The sequence below is a fragment of the Cervus elaphus genome, chromosome X (genome assembly GCF_910594005.1).
Source record: "Cervus elaphus chromosome X, mCerEla1.1, whole genome shotgun sequence".
Lineage (NCBI taxonomy): Eukaryota > Metazoa > Chordata > Mammalia > Artiodactyla > Cervidae > Cervus > Cervus elaphus.
Window position 1 is genome coordinate 3,785,631 of NC_057848.1, and position 19,447 is coordinate 3,805,077.

Sequence of the window (19,447 nt, forward strand, 5' to 3'; positions counted from 1 at the left end):
GCCTCCAAAGGCCGCTTTGCAAGCACTCTCTCCGGCTGTTCCCGCCAGCCGCGCACAACGCTCCCGAGCCCGGGAGAAAAGCGCTTCGGGTTGGTGCTCTCTCCCGGCCCTTGCCCCTGAGCCAGTGGGCCAGGCAGCGTGTCCACACTCCCAGGCCAAGGCAGAACCACATGCACACGTCTGTTCCTGCCCCCTGCACGGGCAGAGAGCTCGGGGGAGCCAGAGTCTGTCAGGCAGCTGCTGGGCTGGCCGCCTGTGTGGGAAGGGGTAGAGCCGACCTAGGGGCACACTGGGCCTCTTGCTCTCCCTGCTGCCCTGAGGCTGCTGGGCCAAAGAGGTCTTGGGCATCCAGCCCCTTGCTGGTCCCTTCCCTCTGACGAGGCCCTCTGAGCTCCAGCACCTTGCAGTGTGGAGACAGCCCCTGCCAGCAACCTCCTCTCCAAGGAGGCCTCAAGCGAGGCCTAGGCCCAGGGGAAAGGCACCAGCGGGGATGAGCCTGGGGAGGCGCACGGGCATGTCTGGACTCAGTCCCCGCAGCCTGCCCCTTGCTGGGGCAGTACCCCCGGAGGCCAGGAAGGTCTGGGCAAGGCTGGCCAGGGGCAGGGGCCCTGCTGGGTCCTGCCCCTGGCCTGTGGGGCCTCTGAGCACAACCGGCCCTCTCCCGCTGGAAGACCTCCCCGGCTGCCTCCAAAGGCCGCTTTGCAAGCACTCTCGCCGGCTGTTCCCGCCAGCCGCGCACAATGCTCCCGAGCCCGGGAGAAAAGCGCTTCGGGGTGGTGCTCTCTCCCGGCCCTTGCCCCTGAGCCTGGGGGCCAGGCAGGGGGTCCACACTCCCAGACCAAGGCAGAACCACACATGCACACGTCTGTTCCTGCCCCCTGCACCGGCAGAGAGCTCGGGGGAGCCAGAGTCTGTCAGGCAGCTGCTGGGCTGGCCGCCTGTGTGGGAAGGGGCAGAGCCGACGTAAGGGCACACTGGGCCTCTTGCTCTCCCTGCTGCCCTGAGGCTGCTGGGCCAAAGAGGTCTTGGGCATCCAGCCCCTTGCTGGTCCCTTCCCTCTGACGAGGCCCTCTGAGCTCCAGCACCTTGCAGTGTGGAGACAGCCCCTGGCAGCAACCTCCTCTCCAAGGAGGCCTCAAGCGAGGCCTAGGCCCAGGGGAAAGGCACCAGCGGGGATGAGCCTGGGGAGGCGCCCGGGCATGTCTGGACCCAGTCCCCGCAGCCTGCCCCTTGCTGGGGCAGTAGCCCCGGAGGCCAGGAAGGTCTGGGCAAGGCTGGCCAGGGCAGGGGCCCTGCTGGGTCCTGCCCCTGGCCTGTGGGGCCTCTGAGCACAACCGGCCCTCTCCCGCTGGAAGACCTCCCCGGCTGCCTCCAAAGGCCGCTTTGCAAGCACTCTCGCCGGCTGTTCCCGCCAGCCGCGCATAATGCTCCCGAGCCCGGGCGAAAAGCGCTTCGGGGTGGTACTCTCTCCCGGCCCTTGCCCCTGAGCCTGGGGGCCAGGCAGGGGGTCCACACTCCCAGGCCAAGGCAGAACCACATGCACACGTCTGTTCCTGCACCCTGCACCGGCAGAGAGCTCGGGGGAGCCAGAGTCTGTCAGGCAGCTGCTGGGCTGGCCGCCTGTATGGGAAGGGGCAGAGCCGACGTAGGGGCACACTGGGCCTCTTGCTCTCCCTGCTGCCCTGAGGCTGCTGGGCCAAAGAGGTCTTGGGCATCCATCCCCTTGCTGTTCCCTTCCCTCTGACGAGGCCCTCTGAGCTCCAGGACCTTGCAGTATGGAGACAGCCCCTGGCAGCAACCTCCTCTCCAAGGAGGCCTCAACCGAGGCCTAGGCCCAGGGGAAAGGCACCAGCGGGGATGAGCCTGGGGAGGCGCCCGGGCATGTCTGGACCCAGTCCCCGCAGCCTGCCCCTTGCTGGGGCAGTACCCCCGGAGGCCAGGAAGGTCTGGGCAAGGCTGGCCAGGGGCAGGGGCCCTGCTGGGTCCTGCCCCTGGCCTGTGGGGCCTCTGAGCACAACCGGCCCTCTCCCGCTGGAAGCCCACCCCGGCTGCCTCCAAAGGCCGCTTTGCAAGCACTCTCGCCGGCTGTTCCCGCCAGCCGCGCACAATGCTCCCGAGCCCGGGAGAAAAGCGCTTCGGGGTGGTGCTCTCTCCCGGCCCTTGCCCCTGAGCCTGGGGCCAGGCAGGGGGTCCACACTCCCAGGCCAAGGCAGAACCACATGCACACGTCTGTTCCTGCCCCCTGCACCGGCAGAGAGCTCGGGGGAGACAGAGTCTGTCAGGCAGCTGCTGGGCTGGCCGCCTGTGTGGGAAGGGGCAGAGCCGACCTAGGGGCACACTGGGCCTCTTGCTCTCCCTGCTGCCCTGAGGCTGCTGGGCCAAAGAGGTCTTGGGCATCGAGCCCCTTCCTGGTCCCTTCCATCTGACGAGGCCCTCTGAGCTCCAGCACCTTGCAGTGTGGAGACAGCCCCTGGCAGCAACCTCCTCTCCAAGGAGGCCTCAAGCGAGGCCTAGGCCCAGGGGAAAGGCACCAGCGGGGATGAGCCTGGGGAGGCGCCCGGGCATGTCTGGACCCAGTCCCCGCAGCCTGCCCCTTGCTGGGGCAGTACCCCCGGAGGCCAGGAATGTCTGGGCAAGGCTGGCCAGGAGCAGGGGCCCTGCTGGGTCCTGCCCCTGGCCTGTGGGGCCTCTGAGCACAACCGGCCCTCTCCCGCTGGAAGACCTCACCGGCTGCCTCCAAAGGCCGCTTGGCAAGCCCTCTCGCCGGCTGTTCCCGCCAGCCACGCACAATTCTCCCAGGCCCGGGAGAAAAGCGCTTCGGGGTGGTGCTCTCTCCCGGCCCTTGCCCCTGAGCCTGGGGCCCAGGCAGGGGGTCCACACTCCCAGGCCAAGGCAGAACCACATGCACACGTCTGTTCCTGCCCCCTGCACCGGCAGAGAGCTCCGGGGAGCCAGAGTCTGTCAGGCAGCTGCTGGGCTGGCCGCCTGTGTGGGAAGGGGCAGAGCCGACCTAGGGGCACACTGGGCCTCTTGCTCTCCCTGCTGCCCTGAGGCTGCTGGGCCAAAGAAGTCTTGGGCATCCAGCCCCTTGCTGGTCCCTTCCCTCTGACGAGGCCCTCTGAGCTCCAGCACCTTGCAGTGTGGAGACAGCCCCTGCCAGCAACCTCCTCTCCAAGGAGGCGTCAAGCGAGGCCTAGGCCCAGGGGAAAGGCACCAGCGGGGATGAGCCTGGGGAGGCGCCCGGGCATGTCTGGACCCAGTCCCCGCAGCCTGCCCCTTGCTGGGGCAGTACCCCCGGAGGCCAGGAAGGTCTGGGCAAGGCTGGCCAGGAGCAGGGGCCCTGCTGGGTCCTGCCCCTGGCCTGTGGGGCCTCTGAGCACAACCGGCCCTCTCCCGCTGGAAGACCTCCCCGGCTGCCTCCAAAGGCCGCTTTGCAAGCACTCTCGCCGGCTGTTCCCGCCAGCCGCACACAATGCTCCCGAGCCCGGGAGAAAAGCGCTTCGGGGTGGTGCTCTCTCCCGGCCCCTGCCCCTGAGCCTGGGGGCCAGGCAGGGGGTCCACACTCCCAGGCCAATGCAGAAGCACATCCACACGTCTGTTCCTGCCCCCTGCACCGGCAGAGAGCTCGGGGGAGCCAGAGTCTGTCAGGCAGCTGCTGGGCTGGCCACCTGTGTGGGAAGGGGCAGAGTCGACCTAGGGGCACACTGGGCCTCTTGCTCTCCCTGCTGCCCTGAGGCTGCTGGGCCAAAGAAGTCTTGGGCATCCAGCCCCTTGCTGGTCCCTTCCCTCTGACGAGGCCCTCTGAGCTCCAGCACCTTGCCGTGTGGAGACAGCCCCTGCCAGCAACCTCCTCTCCAAGGAGGCCTCAGCCGAGGCCTAGGCCCAGGGGAAAGACACCAGCGGGGATGAGCCTGGGGAGGCGCCCGGGCATGTCTGGACCCAGTCCCCGCAGCCTGCCCCTTGCTGGGGCAGTACCCCCGGAGACCAGGAAGTTCTGGGCAAGGCAGGCCAGGAGAAGGGGCCCTGCTGGGTCCTGCCCCTGGCCTGTGGGGCCTCTGAGCACAACCGGCCCTCTCCCTCTGGAAGACCTCCCCGGCTGCCTCCAAAGCCCGCTTGGCAAGCACTCTCGCCGGCTGTTCCCGCCAGCCGCGCACAACGCTCCCGAGCCCGGGAGAAAAGCGCTTCGGGGTGGTGCTCTCTCCCGGCCCTTGCCCCTGAGCCTGGGGGCCAGGCAGGGGGTCCACACTCCCAGGCCAAGGCAGAACCACATGCACACGTCTGTTCCTGACCCCTGCACCGGCAGAGAGCTCGGGGGAGCCAGAGTCTGTCAGGCAGCTGCTGGGCTGGCCGACTGTATGGGAAGGGGCAGAGCCGACGTAGGGGCACACTGGGCCTCTTGCTCTCCCTGCTGCCCTGAGACTGCTGGGCCAAAGAGGTCTTGGGCATCCATCCCCTTGCTGTTCCCTTCCCTCTGACGAGGCCCTCTGAGGTCCAGCACCTTGCAGTATGGAGACAGCCCCTGGCAGCAACCTCCTCTCCAAGGAGGCCTCAACCGAGGCCTAGGCCCAGGGGAAAGGCACCAGCGGGCATGAGCCTGGGGAGGCGCCCGGGCATGTCTGGACCCAGTCCCCGCAGCCTGCCCCATGCTGGGGCAGTACCCCCAGAGGCCAGTAAGGTCTGGGCAAGGCTGGCCAGGAGCAGGGGCCCTGCTGGGTCCTGCCCCTGGCCTGTGGGGCCTCTGAGCACAACCGGCCCTCTCCCGCTGGAAGACCTCCCCGGCTGCCTCCAAAGGCCGCTTTGCAAGCACTCTGGCCGGCTGTTCCCGCCAGCCGCGCACAATGCTCCCGATCCCGGGAGAAAAGCGCTTCGGGGTGGTGCTCTCTCCCGGCCCTTGACCCTGAGCCTGGGGGCCAGGCAGGGGGTCCACACTCCCAGGCCAAGGCAGAACCACATGCACACGTCTGTTCCTGCCCCCTACACCGGCAGAGAGCTCGTGGGAGCCAGAGTCTGTCAGGCAGCTGCTGGGCTGGCCGCCTGTGTGGGAAGGGGCAGAGCCGACCTAGGGGCACACTGGGCCTCTTGCTCTCCCTGCTGCCTGAGGCTGCTGGGCCAAAGAGGTCTTGGGCATCCAGCCCCTTGCTGGTCCCTTCCCTCTGACGAGGCCCTCTGAGCTCCAGCACCTTGCAGTGTGGAGACAGCCCCTGCCAGCAACTTCCTCTCCAAGGAGGCCTCAAGCGAGGCCTAGGCCCAGGGGAAAGGCACCAGCGGGGATGAGCCTGGGGAGGCGCCCGGGCATGTCTGGACCCAGTCCCCGCAGCCTGCCCCTTGCTGGGGCAGTACCCCCGGAGGCCAGGAAGGTCTGGGCAAGGCTGGCCAGGGGCAGGGGCCCTGCTGGGTCCTGCCCCTGGCCTGTGGGGCCGCTGAGCACAACCGGCCCTCTCCCGCTGGAAGACCTCCCCGGCTGCCTCCAAAGGCCGCTTTGCAAGCACTCTCGCCGGCTGTTCCCGCCAGCCGCGCACAATGATCCCAAGCCCGGGAGAAAAGCGCTTCGGGGTGGTGCTCTCTCCCGGCCCTTGCCCCTGAGCCTGGGGGCCAGGCAGGGGGTCCACACTCCCAGGCCAAGGCAGAACCACATGCACACGTCTGTTCCTGACCCCTGCACCGGCAGAGAGCTCGGGGGAGCCAGAGTCTGTCAGGCAGCTGCTGGGCTGGCCGCCTGTGTGGGAAGGGGCAGAGCCGACCTAGGGGCACACTGGGCCTCTTGCTCTCCCTGCTGCCCTGAGGCTGCTGGGCCAAAGAGGTCTTGGGCATCCAGCCCCTTGCTGGTCCCTTCCCTCTGACGAGGCCCTCTGAGCTCCAGCACCTTGCAGTGTGGAGACAGCCCCTGGCAGCAACCTCCTCTCCAAGGAGGCCTCAAGCGAGGCCTAGGCCCAGGGGAAAGGCACCAGCGGGGATGAGCCTGGGGAGGCGCCGGGGCATGTCTGGACCCAGTCCCCGCAGCCTGCCCCTTGCTGGGGCAGTACCCCCGGAGGCCAGGAAGGTCTGGGCAAGGCTGGCCAGGGGCAGGGGCCCTGCTGGGTCCTGCCCCTGGCCTGTGGGGCCTCTGAGCACAACCGGCCCTCTCCCGCTGGAAGACCTCCCCGGCTGCCTCCAAAGGCCGCTTTGCAAGCACTCTCGCCGGCTGTTCCCGCCAGCCGCGCACAATGCTCCCGAGCCCGGGAGAAAAGCACTTCGGGGTGGTGCTCTCTCCCGGCCGTTGCCCCTGAGCCTGGGGGCCAGGCAGGGGGTCCACAATCCCAGGCCAAGGCAGAATCACATGCACACGTCTGTTCCTGCCCCCTGCACCGGCAGAGAGCTCGGGGCAGCCAGAGTCTGTCAGGCAGCTGCTGGGCTGGCCGCCTGTGTGGGAAGGGGCAGAGCCGACCTAGGGGCACACTGGGCCTCTTGCTCTCCCTGCTGCCCTGAGGCTGCTGGGCCAAAGAGGTCTTGGGCATCCAGCCCCTTGCTGGTCCCTTCCCTCTGACGAGGCCCTCTGAGCTCCAGCACCTTGCAGTGTGGAGACAGCCCCTGCCAGCAACCTCCTCTCCAAGGGGGCCTCAACCGAGGCCTAGGCCCAGGGGAAAGGCACCAGCGGGGATGAGCCTGGGGAGGCGCCCGGGCATGTCTGGACACAGTCCCCGCAGCCTGCCCCTTGCTGGGGCAGTAGCCCCGGAGGCCAGGAAGGTCTGGGCAAGGCTGGCCACGGGCAGGGGGCCTGCTGGGTCCTGCCCCTGGCCTGTGGGGCCTCTGAGCACAACCGGCCCTCTCCCGCTGGAAGACCTCCCCGGCTGCCTCCAAAGGCCGCTTTGCAAGCACTCTCGCCAGCTGTTCCCGCCAGCCGCGCACAATGCTCCCGAGCCCGGGAGAAAAGCGCTTCGGGGTGGTACTCTCTCCCGGCCCTTGCCCCTGAGCCTGGGGGCCAGGCAGGGGGTCCACACTCCCAGGCCAAGGCAGAACCACATGCACACGTCTGTTCCTGCCCCCTACACCGGCAGAGAGCTCGTGGGAGCCAGAGTCTGTCAGGCAGCTGCTGGGCTGGCCGCCTGTGTGGGAAGGGGCAGAGCCGACCTAGGGGCACACTGGGCCTCTTGCTCTCCCTGCTGCCTGAGGCTGCTGGGCCAAAGAGGTCTTGGGCATCCAGCCCCTTGCTGGTCCCTTCCCTCTGACGAGGCCCTCTGAGCTCCAGCACCTTGCAGTGTGGAGACAGCCCCTGCCAGCAACTTCCTCTCCAAGGAGGCCTCAACCGAGGCCTAGGCCCAGGGGAAAGGCACCAGCGGGGATGAGCCTGGGGAGGCGCCCGGGCATGTCTGGACCCAGTCCCCGCAGCCTGCCCCTTGCTGGGGCAGTACCCCCGGAGGCCAGGAAGGTCTGGGCAAGGCTGGCCAGGGGCAGGGGCCCTGCTGGGTCCTGCCCCTGGCCTGTGGGGCCGCTGAGCACAACCGGCCCTCTCCCGCTGGAAGACCTCCCCGGCTGCCTCCAAAGGCCGCTTTGCAAGCACTCTGGCCGGCTGTTCCCGCCAGCCGCGCACAATGCTCCCAAGCCCGGGAGAAAAGCGCTTCGGGGTGGTGCTCTCTCCCGGCCCTTGCCCCTGAGCCTGGGGGCCAGGCAGGGGGTCCACACTCCCAGGCCAAGGCAGAACCACATGCACACGTCTGTTCCTGACCCCTGCACCGGCAGAGAGCTCGGGGGAGCCAGAGTCTGTCAGGCAGCTGATGGGCTGGCCGCCTGTGTGGGAAGGGGCAGAGCCGACCTAGGGGCACACTGGGCCTCTTGCTCTCCCTGCTGCCCTGAGGCTGCTGGGCCAAAGAGGTCTTGGGCATCCAGCCCCTTGCTGGTCCCTTCCCTCTGACGAGGCCCTCTGAGCTCCAGCACCTTGCAGTGTGGAGACAGCCCCTGGCAGCAACCTCCTCTCCAAGGAGGCCTCAAGCGAGGCCTAGGCCCAGGGGAAAGGCACCAGCGGGGATGAGCCTGGGGAGGCGCCGGGGCATGTCTGGACCCAGTCCCCGCAGCCTGCCCCTTGCTGGGGCAGTACCCCCGGAGGCCAGGAAGGTCTGGGCAAGGCTGGCCAGGGGCAGGGGCCCTGCTGGGTCCTGCCCCTGGCCTGTGGGGCCTCTGAGCACAACCGGCCCTCTCCCGCTGGAAGACCTCCCCGGCTGCCTCCAAAGGCCGCTTTGCAAGCACTCTCGCCGGCTGTTCCCGCCAGCCGCGCACAACGCTCCCAAGCCCGGGAGAAAAGCGCTTCGGGGTGGTGCTCTCTCCCGGCCCTTGCCCCGGAGCCTGGGGGCCAGGCAGGGGGTCCACACTCCCAGGCCAAGGCAGAACCACATGCACACGTCTGTTCCTGACCCCTGCACCGGCAGAGAGCTCGGGGGAGCCAGAGTCTGTCAGGCAGCTGCTGGGCTGGCCGCCTGTGTGGGAAGGGGCAGAGCCGACCTAGGGGCACACTGGGCCTCTTGCTCTCCCTGCTGCCCTGAGGCTGCTGGGCCAAAGAGGTCTTGGGCATCCAGCCCCTTGCTGGTCCCTTCCCTCTGACGAGGCCCTCTGAGCTCCAGCACCTTGCAGTGTGGAGACAGCCCCTGGCAGCATCCTCCTTTCCAAGGAGGCCTCAAGCGAGGCCTAGGGCCAGGGGAAAGGCACCAGCGGGGATGAGCCTGGGGAGGCGCCGGGGCATGTCTGGACCCAGTCCCCGCAGCCTGCCCCTTGCTGGGGCAGTACCCCCGGAGGCCAGGAAGGTCTGGGCAAGGCTGGCCAGGGGCAGGGGCCCTGCTGGGTCCTGCCCCTGGCCTGTGGGGCCTCTGAGCACAACCGGCCCTCTCCCGCTGGAAGACCTCCCCGGCTGCCTGCAAAGGCCGCTTTGCAAGCACTCTCGCCGGCTGTTCCCGCAGCCGCGCCCAACGCTCCCAAGCCCGGGAGAAAAGCGCTTCGGGGTGGTGCTCTCTCCCGGCCCTTGCCCCGGAGCCTGGGGGCCAGGCAGGGGGTCCACACTCCCAGGCCAAGGCAGAACCACATGCACACGTCTGTTCCTGCCCCCTGCACCGGCAGAGAGCTCGGGGGAGCCAGAGTCTGTCAGGCAGCTGTTGGGCTGGCCGACTGTGTGGGAAGGGGCAGAGCCGACCTAGGGGCACACTGGGCCTCTTGCTCTCCCTGCTGCCCTGAGGCTGCTGGGCCAAAGAGGTCTTGGGCATCCAGCCCCTTGCTGGTCCCTTCCCTCTGACGAGGCCCTCTGAGCTCCAGCACCTTGCAGTGTGGAGACAGCCCCTGCCAGCAACCTCCTCTCCAAGGAGGCCTCAAGCGAGGCCTAGGCCCAGGGGAAAGGCACGAGCGGGGATGAGCCTGGGGAGGCGCCCGGGCATGTCTGGACCCAGTCCCCGCAGCCTGCCCCTTGCTGGGGCAGTACCCCCGGAGGCCAGGAAGGTCTGGGCAAGGCTGGCCAGGGGCAGGGGCCCTGCTGGGTCCTGCCCCTGGCCTGTGGGGCCTCTGAGCACAACCGGCCCTCTACCGCTGGAAGACCTCCCCGGCTGCCTCCAAAGGCTGCTTTGCAAGCACTCTCGCCGGCTGTTCCCGCCAGCCGCGCACAATGATCCCGAGCCCGGGAGAAAAGCGCTTCGGGGTGGTGCTCTCTCCCGGCCCTTGCCCCTGAGCCTGGGGGCCAGGCAGGGGGTCCACACTCCCAGGCCAAGGCAGAACCACATGCACACGTCTATTCCTGACCCCTGCACCGGCAGAGAGCTCGGGGGAGCCAGAGTCTGTCAGGCAGCTGCTGGGCTGGCCGCCTGTTTGGGAAGGGGCAGAGCCGACCTAGGGGCACACTGGGCCTCTTGCTCTCCCTGCTGCCCTGAGGCTGCTGGGCCAAAGAGGTCTTGGGCATCCAGCCCCTTGCTGGTCCCTTCCCTCTGACGAGGCCCTCTGAGCTCCAGCACCTTGCAGTGTGGAGACAGCCCCTGCCAGCAACCTCCTCTCCAAGGAGGCCTCAAGCGAGGCCTAGGCCCAGGGGAAAGGCACCAGCGGGGATGAGCCTGGGGAGGCGCCCGGGCATGTCTGGTCCCAGTCCCCGCAGCCTGCCCCTTGTTGTGGCAGTACCCCCGGAGGCCAGGAAGGTCTGGGCAAGGCTGGCCAGGGGCAGGGGCCCTGCTGGGTCCTGCCCCTGGCCTGTGGGGCCTCTGAGCACAACCGGCCCTCTCCCGCTGGAAGACCTCCCCGGCTGCCTCCAACGGCCGCTTTGCAAGCACTCTCGCCGGCTTTTCCCGCCAGCCGCGCACAATGCTCCCGAGCCCGGGAGAAAAGCACTTCGGGGTGGTGCTCTCTCCCGGCCGTTGCCCCTGAGCCTGGGGGCCAGGCAGGGGGTCCACAATCCCAGGCCAAGGCAGAATCACATGCACACGTCTGTTCCTGCCCCCTGCACCGGCAGAGAGCTCGGGGCAGCCAGAGTCTGTCAGGCAGCTACTGGGCTGGCCGCCTGTGTGGGAAGGGGCAGAGCCGACCTAGGGGCACACTGGGCCTCTTGCTCTCCCTGCTGCCCTGAGGCTGCTGGGCCAAAGAGGTCTTGGGCATCCAGCCCCTTGCTGGTCCCTTCCCTCTGACGAGGCCCTCTGAGCTCCAGCACCTTGCACTGTGGAGACAGCCCCTGCCAGCAACCTCCTCTCCAAGGAGGCCTCAAGCGAGGCCTAGGCCCACGGGAAAGGCACCAGCGGGGATGAGCCTGGGGAGGCGCCCGGGCATGTCTGGACCCAGTCCCCGCAGCCTGCCCCTTGCTGGGGCAGTACCCCCGGAGGCCAGGAAGGTCTGGGCAAGGCTGGCCAGGGGCAGGGGCCCTGCTGGGTCCTGCCCCTGGCCTGTGGGGCCTCTGAGCACAACCGGCCCTCTCCCGCTGGAAGACCTCCCTGGCTGCCTCCAAAGGCCGCTTGGCAAGCACTCTCGCCGGCTGTTCCCGCCAGCCGCGCACAATGTTCCCGAGCCCGGGAGAAAAGCGCTTCGGGGTGGTGCTCTCTCCCGGCCCTTGCCCCTGAGCCTGGTGGCCAGGCAGGGGGTCCACACTCCCAGGCCAAGGCAAAACCACACATGCACACGTCTGTTCCTGGCCCCTGCACCGGCAGAGAGCTCGGGGGAGCCAGAGTCTGTCAGGCAGCTGCTGGGCTGGCCGCCTGTGTGGGAAGGGGCAGAGCCGACGTAAGGGCACACTGGGCCTCTTGCTCTCCCTGCTGCCCTGAGGCTGCTGGGCCAAAGAGGTCTTGGGCATCCAGCCCCTTGCTGGTCCCTTCCCTCTGACGAGGCCCTCTGAGCTCCAGCACCTTGCAGTGTGGAGACAGCCCCTGGCAGCAACCTCCTCTCCAAGGAGGCCTCAAGCGAGGCCTAGGCCCAGGGGAAAGGCACCAGCGGGGATGAGCCTGGGGAGGCGCCCGGGCATGTCTGGACCCAGTCCCCGCAGCCTGCCCCTTGCTGGGGCAGTACCCCCGGAGGCCAGGAAGGTCTGGGCAAGGCTGGCCAGGGCAGGGGCCCTGCTGGGTCCTGCCCCTGGCCTGTGGGGCCTCTGAGCAAAACCGGCCCTCTCCCGCTGGAAGACCTCCCCGGCTGCCTCCAAAGGCCGCTTTGCAAACACTCTCGCCGGCTGTTCCCGCCAGCCGCGCACAATGCTCCCGAGCCCGGGAGAAAAGCGCTTCGGGGTGGTGCTCTCTCCCGGCCCTTGCCCCTGAGCCTGGGGGCCAGGCAGGGGGTCCACACTCCCAGGCCAAGGCAGAACCACATGCACACGTCTGTTCCTGCCCCCTGCACCGGCAGAGAGCTCGGGGGAGCCAGAGTCTGTCAGGCAGCTGCTGGGCTGGCCGACTGTATGGGAAGAGGCAGAGCCGACGTAGGGGCACACTGGGCCTCTTGCTCTCCCTGCTGCCCTGAGGCTGCTGGGCCAAAGAGGTCTTGGGCATCCATCCCCTTGCTGTTCCCTTCCCTCTGACGAGGCCCTCTGAGGTCCAGCACCTTGCAGTATGGAGACAGCCCCTGGCAGCAACCTCCTCTCCAAGGAGGCCTCAACCGAGGCCTAGGCCCAGGGGAAAGGCACCAGCGGGGATGAGCCTGGGGAGGCGCCCGGGCATGTCTGGACCCAGTCCCCGCAGCCTGCCCCATGCTGGGGCAGTACCCCCAGAGGCCAGGAAGGTCTGGGCAAGGCTGGCCAGGGGCAGGGGCCCTGCTGGGTCCTGCCCCTGGCCTGTGGGGCCTCTGAGCACAACCGGCCCTCTCCCGCTGGAAGACCTCCCCGGCTGCCTCCAAAGGCCGCTTGGCAAGCACTCTCGCCGGCTGTTCCCGCCAGCCGCGCACAATGCTCCCGAGCCCTGGAGAAAAGCGCTTCGGGGTGGTGCTCTCTCCCGGCCCTTGTCCCTGAGCCTGGGGGCCAGGCAGGGGGTCCACACTCCCAGGCCAAGGCAGAACCACATGCACACGTCTGTTCCTGCCCCCTGCACCGGCAGAGAGCTCGGGGGAGCTAGAGTCTGTCAGGCAGCTGCTGGGCTGGCCGCCTGTGTGGGAAGGGGCAGAGCCGACCTAGGGGCACACTGGGCCTCTTGCTCTCCCTGCTGCCCTGAGGCTGCTGGGCCAAAGAGGTCTTGGGCATCGAGCCCCTTGCTGGTCCCTTCCCTCTGACGAGGCCCTCTGAGCTCCAGCACCTTGCGGTGGGGAGACAGCCCCAGCCAGCAACCTCCTCTCCAAGGAGGCCTCAACCGAGGCCTAGGCCCAGGGGAAAGGCACCAGCGGGGATGAGCCTGGGGAGGCGCCCGGGCATGTCTGGACCCAGTCCCCGCAGCCTGCCCCTTGCTGGGGCAGTACCCCCGGAGGCCAGGAAGGTCTGGGAAAGGCTGGCCAGGGGCAGGGGCCCTGCTGGGTCCCTGCCCCTGGCCTGTGGGGCCTTTGAGCACAACCGGCCCTCTCCCGCTGGAAGACCTCCCCGGCTGCCTCCAAAGGCCGCTTTGCAAGCACTCTCGCCGGCTGTTCCCGCCAGCGGCGCACAATGCTCCCGAGCCCGGGAGAAAAGCGCTTCGGGGTGGTGCTCTCTCCCGGCCCTTGCCCCTGAGCCTCGGGCGAGGCAGGGGGTCCACACTCCCAGGCCAAGGCAGAACCACATGCACACGTCTGTTCCTGCCCCCTGCACCGGCAGAGAGCTCCGGGGAGCCAGAGTCTGTCAGGCAGCTGCTGGGCTGGCTGCCTGTGTTGGAAGGGGCAGAGCCGACCTAGGGGCACACTGGGCCTCTTGCTCTCCCTGCTGCCCTGAGGCTGCTGGGCCAAAGAAGTCTTGGGCATCCAGCCCCTTGCTGGTCCCTTCCCTCTGACGAGGCCCTCTGAGCTCCAGCACCTTGCAGTGTGGAGACAGCCCCTGCAGCAACCTCCTCTCCAAGGAGGCCTCAAGCGAGGCCTAGGCCCAGGGGAAAGGCACGAGCGGGGATGAGCCTGGGGAGGCGCCCGGGCATGTCTGGACCCAGTCCCCGCAGCCTGCCCCTTGCTGGGGCAGTACCCCCGGAGGCCAGGAAGGTCTGGGCAAGGCTGGCCAGGGGCAGGGGCCCTGCTGGGTCCTGCCCCTGGCCTGTGGGGCCTCTGAGCACAACCGGCCCTCTCCCGCTGGAAGACCTCCCCGGCTGCCTCCAAAGGCCACTTTGCAAGCACTCTCGCCGGCTGTTCCGGCCAGCCGCACACAATGCTCCCGAGCCCGGGAGAAAACCGCGTCGGGGTGGTGCTCTCTCCCGGCCCCTGCCCCTGAGCCTGGGGGCCAGGCAGGGGGTCCACACTCCCAGGCCAATGCAGAAGAACATCCACACGTCTGTTCCTGCCCCCTGCACCGGCAGAGAGCTCGGGGGAGCCAGAGACTGTCAGGCAGCTGCTGGGCTGGCCACCTGTGTGGGAAGGGGCAGAGCCGACCTAGGGGCACACTGGGCCTCTTGCTCTCCCTGCTGCCCTGAGGCTGCTGGGCCAAAGAGGTCTTGGGCATCCAGCCCCTTGCTGGTCCCTTCCATCTGACGAGGCCCTCTGAGCTCCAGCACCTTGCAGTGTGGAGACAGCCCCTGCCAGCAACCTCCTCTCCAAGGAGGCCTCAACCGAGGCCTAGGCCCAGGGGAAAATCACCAGCGGGGATGAGCCTGTGGAGGCGCCCGGGTATGTCTGGACCCAGTCCCCGCAGCCTGCCCCTTGCTGGGGCAGTACCCCCGGAGGCCAGGAAGGTCTGGGCAAGGCTGGCCAGGAGCAGGGGCCCTGCTGGGTCCTGCCCCTGGCCTGTGGGGCCTCTGAGCACAACCGGCCCTCTCCCGCTGGAAGACCTCCCCGGCTGCCTCCAAAGGCCGCTTGGCAAGCACTCTCGCCGGCTGTTCCCGCCCGCCGCGCACAATGCTCCCGAGCCCGGGAGAAAAGCGCTTCAGGGTGGTGCTCTCTCCCGGCCCTTGCCCCTGAGCCTGGGGGCCAGACAGGGGGTCCACACTCCCAGGCCAAGGCAGAACCACATGCACACGTCTGTTCCTGCCCCCTGCACCGGCAGAGAGCTCCGGGGAGCCAGAGTCTGTCAGGCAGCTGCTGGGCTGGCCGCCTGTGTGGGAAGGGGCAGAGCCGACCTAGGGGCACACTGGGCCTCTTGCTCTCCCTGCTGCCCTGAGGCTGCTGGGCCAAAGAGGTCTTGGGCATCCAGCCCCTTGCTGGTCCCTTCCCTCTGACGAGGCCCTCTGAGCTCCAGCACCTTGCAGTGTGGAGACAGCCCCTGGCAGCAACCTCCTCTCCAAGGAGGCCTCAAGCGAGGCCTAGGCCAAGGGGAAAGGCACCAGCGGGGATGAGCCTGGGGAGGCGCCCGGGCATGTCTGGACCCAGTCCCCGCAGCCTGCCCCTTGCTGGGGCAGTACCCCCGGAGGCCAGGAAGGTCTGGGCAAGGCTGGCCAGGGGCAGGGGCCCTGCTGGGTCCTGCCGCTGGCCTGTGGGGCCTCTGAGCACAACCGGCCCTCTCCCGCTGGAAGACCTCCCCGGCTGCCTCCAAAGGCCGCTTGGCAAGCACTCTCGCCGGCTGTTCCCGCCAGCCGCGCACAATGCTCCCGAGCCCGGGAGAAAAGCGCTTCGGGGTGGTGCTCTCTCCCGGCCCTTGCCCCTGAGCCTGGGGGCCAGGCAGGGGGTCCACACTCCCAGGCCAAGGCAGAACCACATGCACACGTCTGTTCCTGCCCCCTGCACCGGCAGAGAGCTCCGGGGAGCCAGAGTCTGTCAGGCAGCTGCTGGGCTGGCCGCCTGTGTGGGAAGGGGCAGAGCCGACCTAGGGGCACACTGGGCCTCTTGCTCTCCCTGCTGCCCTGAGGCTGCTGGGCCAAAGAGGTCTTGGGCATCCAGCCCCTTGCTGGTCCCTTCCCTCTGACGAGGCCCTCTGAGCTCCAGCACCTTGCAGTGTGGAGACAGCCCCTGCCAGCAACCTCCTCTCCAAGGAGGCCTCAAGCGAGGCCTAGGCCCAGGGGAAAGGCACCAGCGGGGATGAGCCTGGGGAGGCGCCCGGGCATGTCTGGACCCAGTCCTCGCAGCCTGCCCCTTGCTGGGGCAGTACCCCCAGAGGCCAGGAAGGTCTGGGCAAGGCTGGCCAGGGGCAGGGGCCCTGCTGGGTCCTGCCCCTGGCCTGTGGGGCCTCTGAGCACAACCGGCCCTCTCCCGCTGGAAGACCTCCCCGGCTGCCTCCAAAGGCCGCTTTGCAAGCACTCTCGCCGGCTGTTCCCGCCAGCCGCACACAATGCTCCCGAGCCCGGGAGAAAAGCGCTTCGGGGTGGTGCTCTCTCCCGGCCCTTGCCCCTGAGCCTGGGGGCCAGGCAGGGGGTCCACACTCCCAGGCCAAGGCAGAACCACATGCACACGTCTGTTCCTGCCCCCTGCACCGGCAGAGACCTCGGGAGAGCCAGAGTCTGTCAGGCAGCTGCTGGGCTGGCCGCCTGTGTGGGAAGGGGCAAAACCGACCTAGGGGCACACTGGGCCTCTTGCTCTCCCTGCTGCCCTGAGGCTGCTGGGCCAAAGAGGTCTTGGGCATCCAGCCCCTTGCTGGTCCCTTCCCTCTGACGAGGCCCTCTGAGCTCCAGCACCTTGCAGTGTGGAGACAGCCCCTGCCAGCAACCTCCTCTCCAAGGAGGCCTCAGCCGAGGCCTAGGCCTAGGGGAAAGGCACCAGCGGGGATGAGACTGGGGAGGCGCCCGGGCATGTCTGGACCCAGTCCCCGCAGCCTGCCCCTTGCTGGGGCAGTACCCAGGGAGGCCAGGAAGGTCTGGGCAAGGCTGGCCAGGAGCAGGGGCCCTGCTGGGTCCTGCCCCTGGCCTGTGGGGCCTCTGAGCACAACCGGCCCTCTCCCGCTGGAAGACCTCCCCGGCTGCCTCCAAAGGCCGCTTTGCAAGCACTCTCGCCGGCTGTTCCCGCCAGCCGCGCACAATGCTCCCGAGCCCGGGAGAAAAGCGCTTCGGGGTGGTGCTCTCTCCCGGCCCTTGTCCCTGAGCCTGGGGGCCAGGCAGGGGGTCCACACTCCCAGGCCAAGGCAGAACCACATGCACACGTCTGTTCCTGCCCCCTGCACCGGCAGAGAGCTCCGGGGAGCCAGAGTCTGTCAGGCAGCTGCTGGGCTGGCCGCCTGTGTGGGAAGGGGCAGAGCCGACCTAGGGGCACACTGGGCCTCTTGGTCTCCCTGCTGCCCTGAGGCTGCTGGGCCAAAGAGGTCTTGGGCATCCAGCCCCTTGCTGGTCCCTTCCCTCTGACGAGGCCCTCTGAGCTCCAGCACCTTGCAGTGTGGAGACAGCCCCTGCCAGCAACCTCCTCTCCAAGGAGGCCTCAAGCGAGGCCTAGGCCCAGGGGAAAAGCACCAGCGGGGATGAGCCTGGGGAGGCGCCCGGGCATGTCTGGACCCAGTCCCCGCAGCCTGCCCCTTGCTGGGGCAGTACCCCCGGAGGCCAGGAAGGTCTGGGCAAGGCTGGCCAGGGGCAGGGGCCCTGCTGGGTCCTGCCCCTGGCCTGTGGGGCCTCTGAGCACAACCGGCCCTCTCCCGCTGGAAGACCTCCCCGGCTGCCTCCAAAGGCCGCTTTGCAAGCACTCTCGCCGGCTGTTCCCGCCAGCCGCGCACAACGCTCCCAAGCCCGGGAGAAAAGCGCTTCGGGGTGGTGGTCTCTCCCGGCCCTTGCCCCTGAGCCTGGGGGCCAGGCAGGGGGTCCACACTCCCAGGCCAAGGCAGAACCACATGCACACGTCTGTTCCTGCCCCCTGCACCGGCAGAGAGCTCCGGGGAGCCAGAGTCTGTCAGGCAGCTGCTGGGCTGGCCGCCTGTGTGGGAAGGGGCAGAGCCGACCTAGGGGCACACTGGGCCTCTTGCTCTCCCTGCTGCCCTGAGGCTGCTGGGCCAAAGAGGTCTTGGGCATCCAGCCCCTTGCTGTTCCCTTCCCTCTGACGAGGCCCTCTGAGCTCCAGCACCTTGCAGTGTGGAGACAGCCCCTGCCAGCAACCTCCTCTCCAAGGAGGCCTCAAGCGAGGCCTAGGCCCAGGGGAAAGGCACCAGCGGGGATGAGCCTGGGGAGGCGCCCGGGCATGTCTGGACCCAGTCCCCGCAGCCTGCCCCTTGCTGGGGCAGTACCCCCGGAGGCCAGGAAGGTCTGGGCAAGGCTGGCCAGGGGCAGGGGCCCTGCTGGGTCCTGCCCCTGGCCTGTGGGGCCTCTGAGCACAACCGGCCCTCTCCCGCTGGAAGACCTCCCCGGCTGCCTCCAAAGGCCGCTTTGCAAGCACTCTCGCCGGCTGTTCCCGCCAGCCGCACAGAACGCTCCCAAGCCCGGGAGAAAAGCGCTTCGGGGTGGTGCTCTCTCCCGGCCCTTGCCCCTGAGCCTGGGTGCCAGGCAGGGGGTCCACACTCCCAGGCCAAGGCAGAACCACATGCACACGTCTGTTCCTGCCCCCTGCACCGGCAGAGAGCTCGGGGGAGCCAGAGTCTGTCAGGCAGCTGCTGGGCTGGCCGCCTATGTGGGAAGGGGCAGAGCCGACCTAGGGGCACACTGGGCCTCTTGCTCTCCCTGCTGCCCTGAGGCTGCTGGGCCAAAGAGGTCTTGGGCATCGAGCCCCTTGCTGGTCCCTTCCCTCTGACGAGGCCCTCTCAGCTCCAGCACCTTGTGGTGGGGAGACAGCCCCTGCCAGCAACCTCCTCTCCAAGGAGGCCTCAAGCGAGGCCTAGGCCCAGGGGAAAGGCACCAGCGGGGATGAGCCTGGGGAGGCGCCCGGGCATGTCTGGACCCAGTCCCCGCAGCCTGCCCCTTGCTGGGGCAGTACCCCCGGAGGCCAGGAAGGTCTGGGCAAGGCTGGCCAGGGGCAGGGGCCCTGCTGGGTCCTGCCCCTGGCCTGTGGGGCCTCTGAGCACAACCGGCCCTCTCCCGCTGGAAGACCTCCCCGGCTGCCTCCAAAGGCCGCTTTGCAAGCACTCTCGCCGGCTGTTCCCGCCAGCCGCACACAATGCTCCCGAGCCCGGGAGAAAAGCGCGTCGGGGTGGTGCTCTCTCCCGGCCCCTGCCCCTGAGCCTGGGGGCCAGGCAGGGGGTCCACACTCCCAGGCCAATGCAGAAGCACATCCACACGTCTGTTCCTGCCCCCTGCACCGGCAGAGAGCTCGGGGGAGCCAGAGTCTGTCAGGCAGCTGCTGGGCTGGCCACCTGTGTGGGAAGGGGCAGAGCCGACCTAGGGGCACACTGGGCCTCTTGCTCTCCCTGCTGCCCTGAGGCTGCTGGGCCAAAGAGGTCTTGGGCATCCAGCCCCTTGCTGGTCCCTTCCCTCTGACGAGGCCCTCTGAGCTCCAGCACCTTGCAGTGTGGAGACAGCCCCTGCCAGCAACCTCCTCTCCAAGGAGGCCTCAACCGAGGCCTAGGCCCAGGGGAAAGGCACCAGCGGGGATGAACCTGGGGAGGCGCCCGGGTATGTCTGGACCCAGTCCCCGCAGCCTGCCCCTTGCTGGGGCAGTACCCGCGGAGGCCAGGAACGTCTGGGCAAGGCTGGCCAGGAGCAGGGGCCCTGCTGGGTCCTGCCCCTGGCCTGTGGGGCCTCTGAGCACAACCGGCCCTCTCCCGCTGGAAGACCTCCCCGGCTGCCTCCAAAGGCCGCTTGGCAAGCACTCTCGCCGGCTGTTCCCGCCCGCCGCGCACAATGCTCCCGAGCCCGGGAGAAAAGCGCTTCGGGGTGGTGCTCTCTCCCGGCCCTTGCCCCTGAGCCTGGGGGCCAGACAGGGGGTCCACACTCCCAGGCCAAGGCAGAACCACATGCACACGTCTGTTCCTGCCCCCTGCACCGGCAGAGAGCTCCGGGGAGCCAGAGTCTGTCAGGCAGCTGCTGGGCTGGCCGCCTGTGTGGGAAGGGGCAGAGCCGACCTAGGGGCACACTGGGCCTCTTGCTCTCCCTGCTGCCCTGAGGCTGCT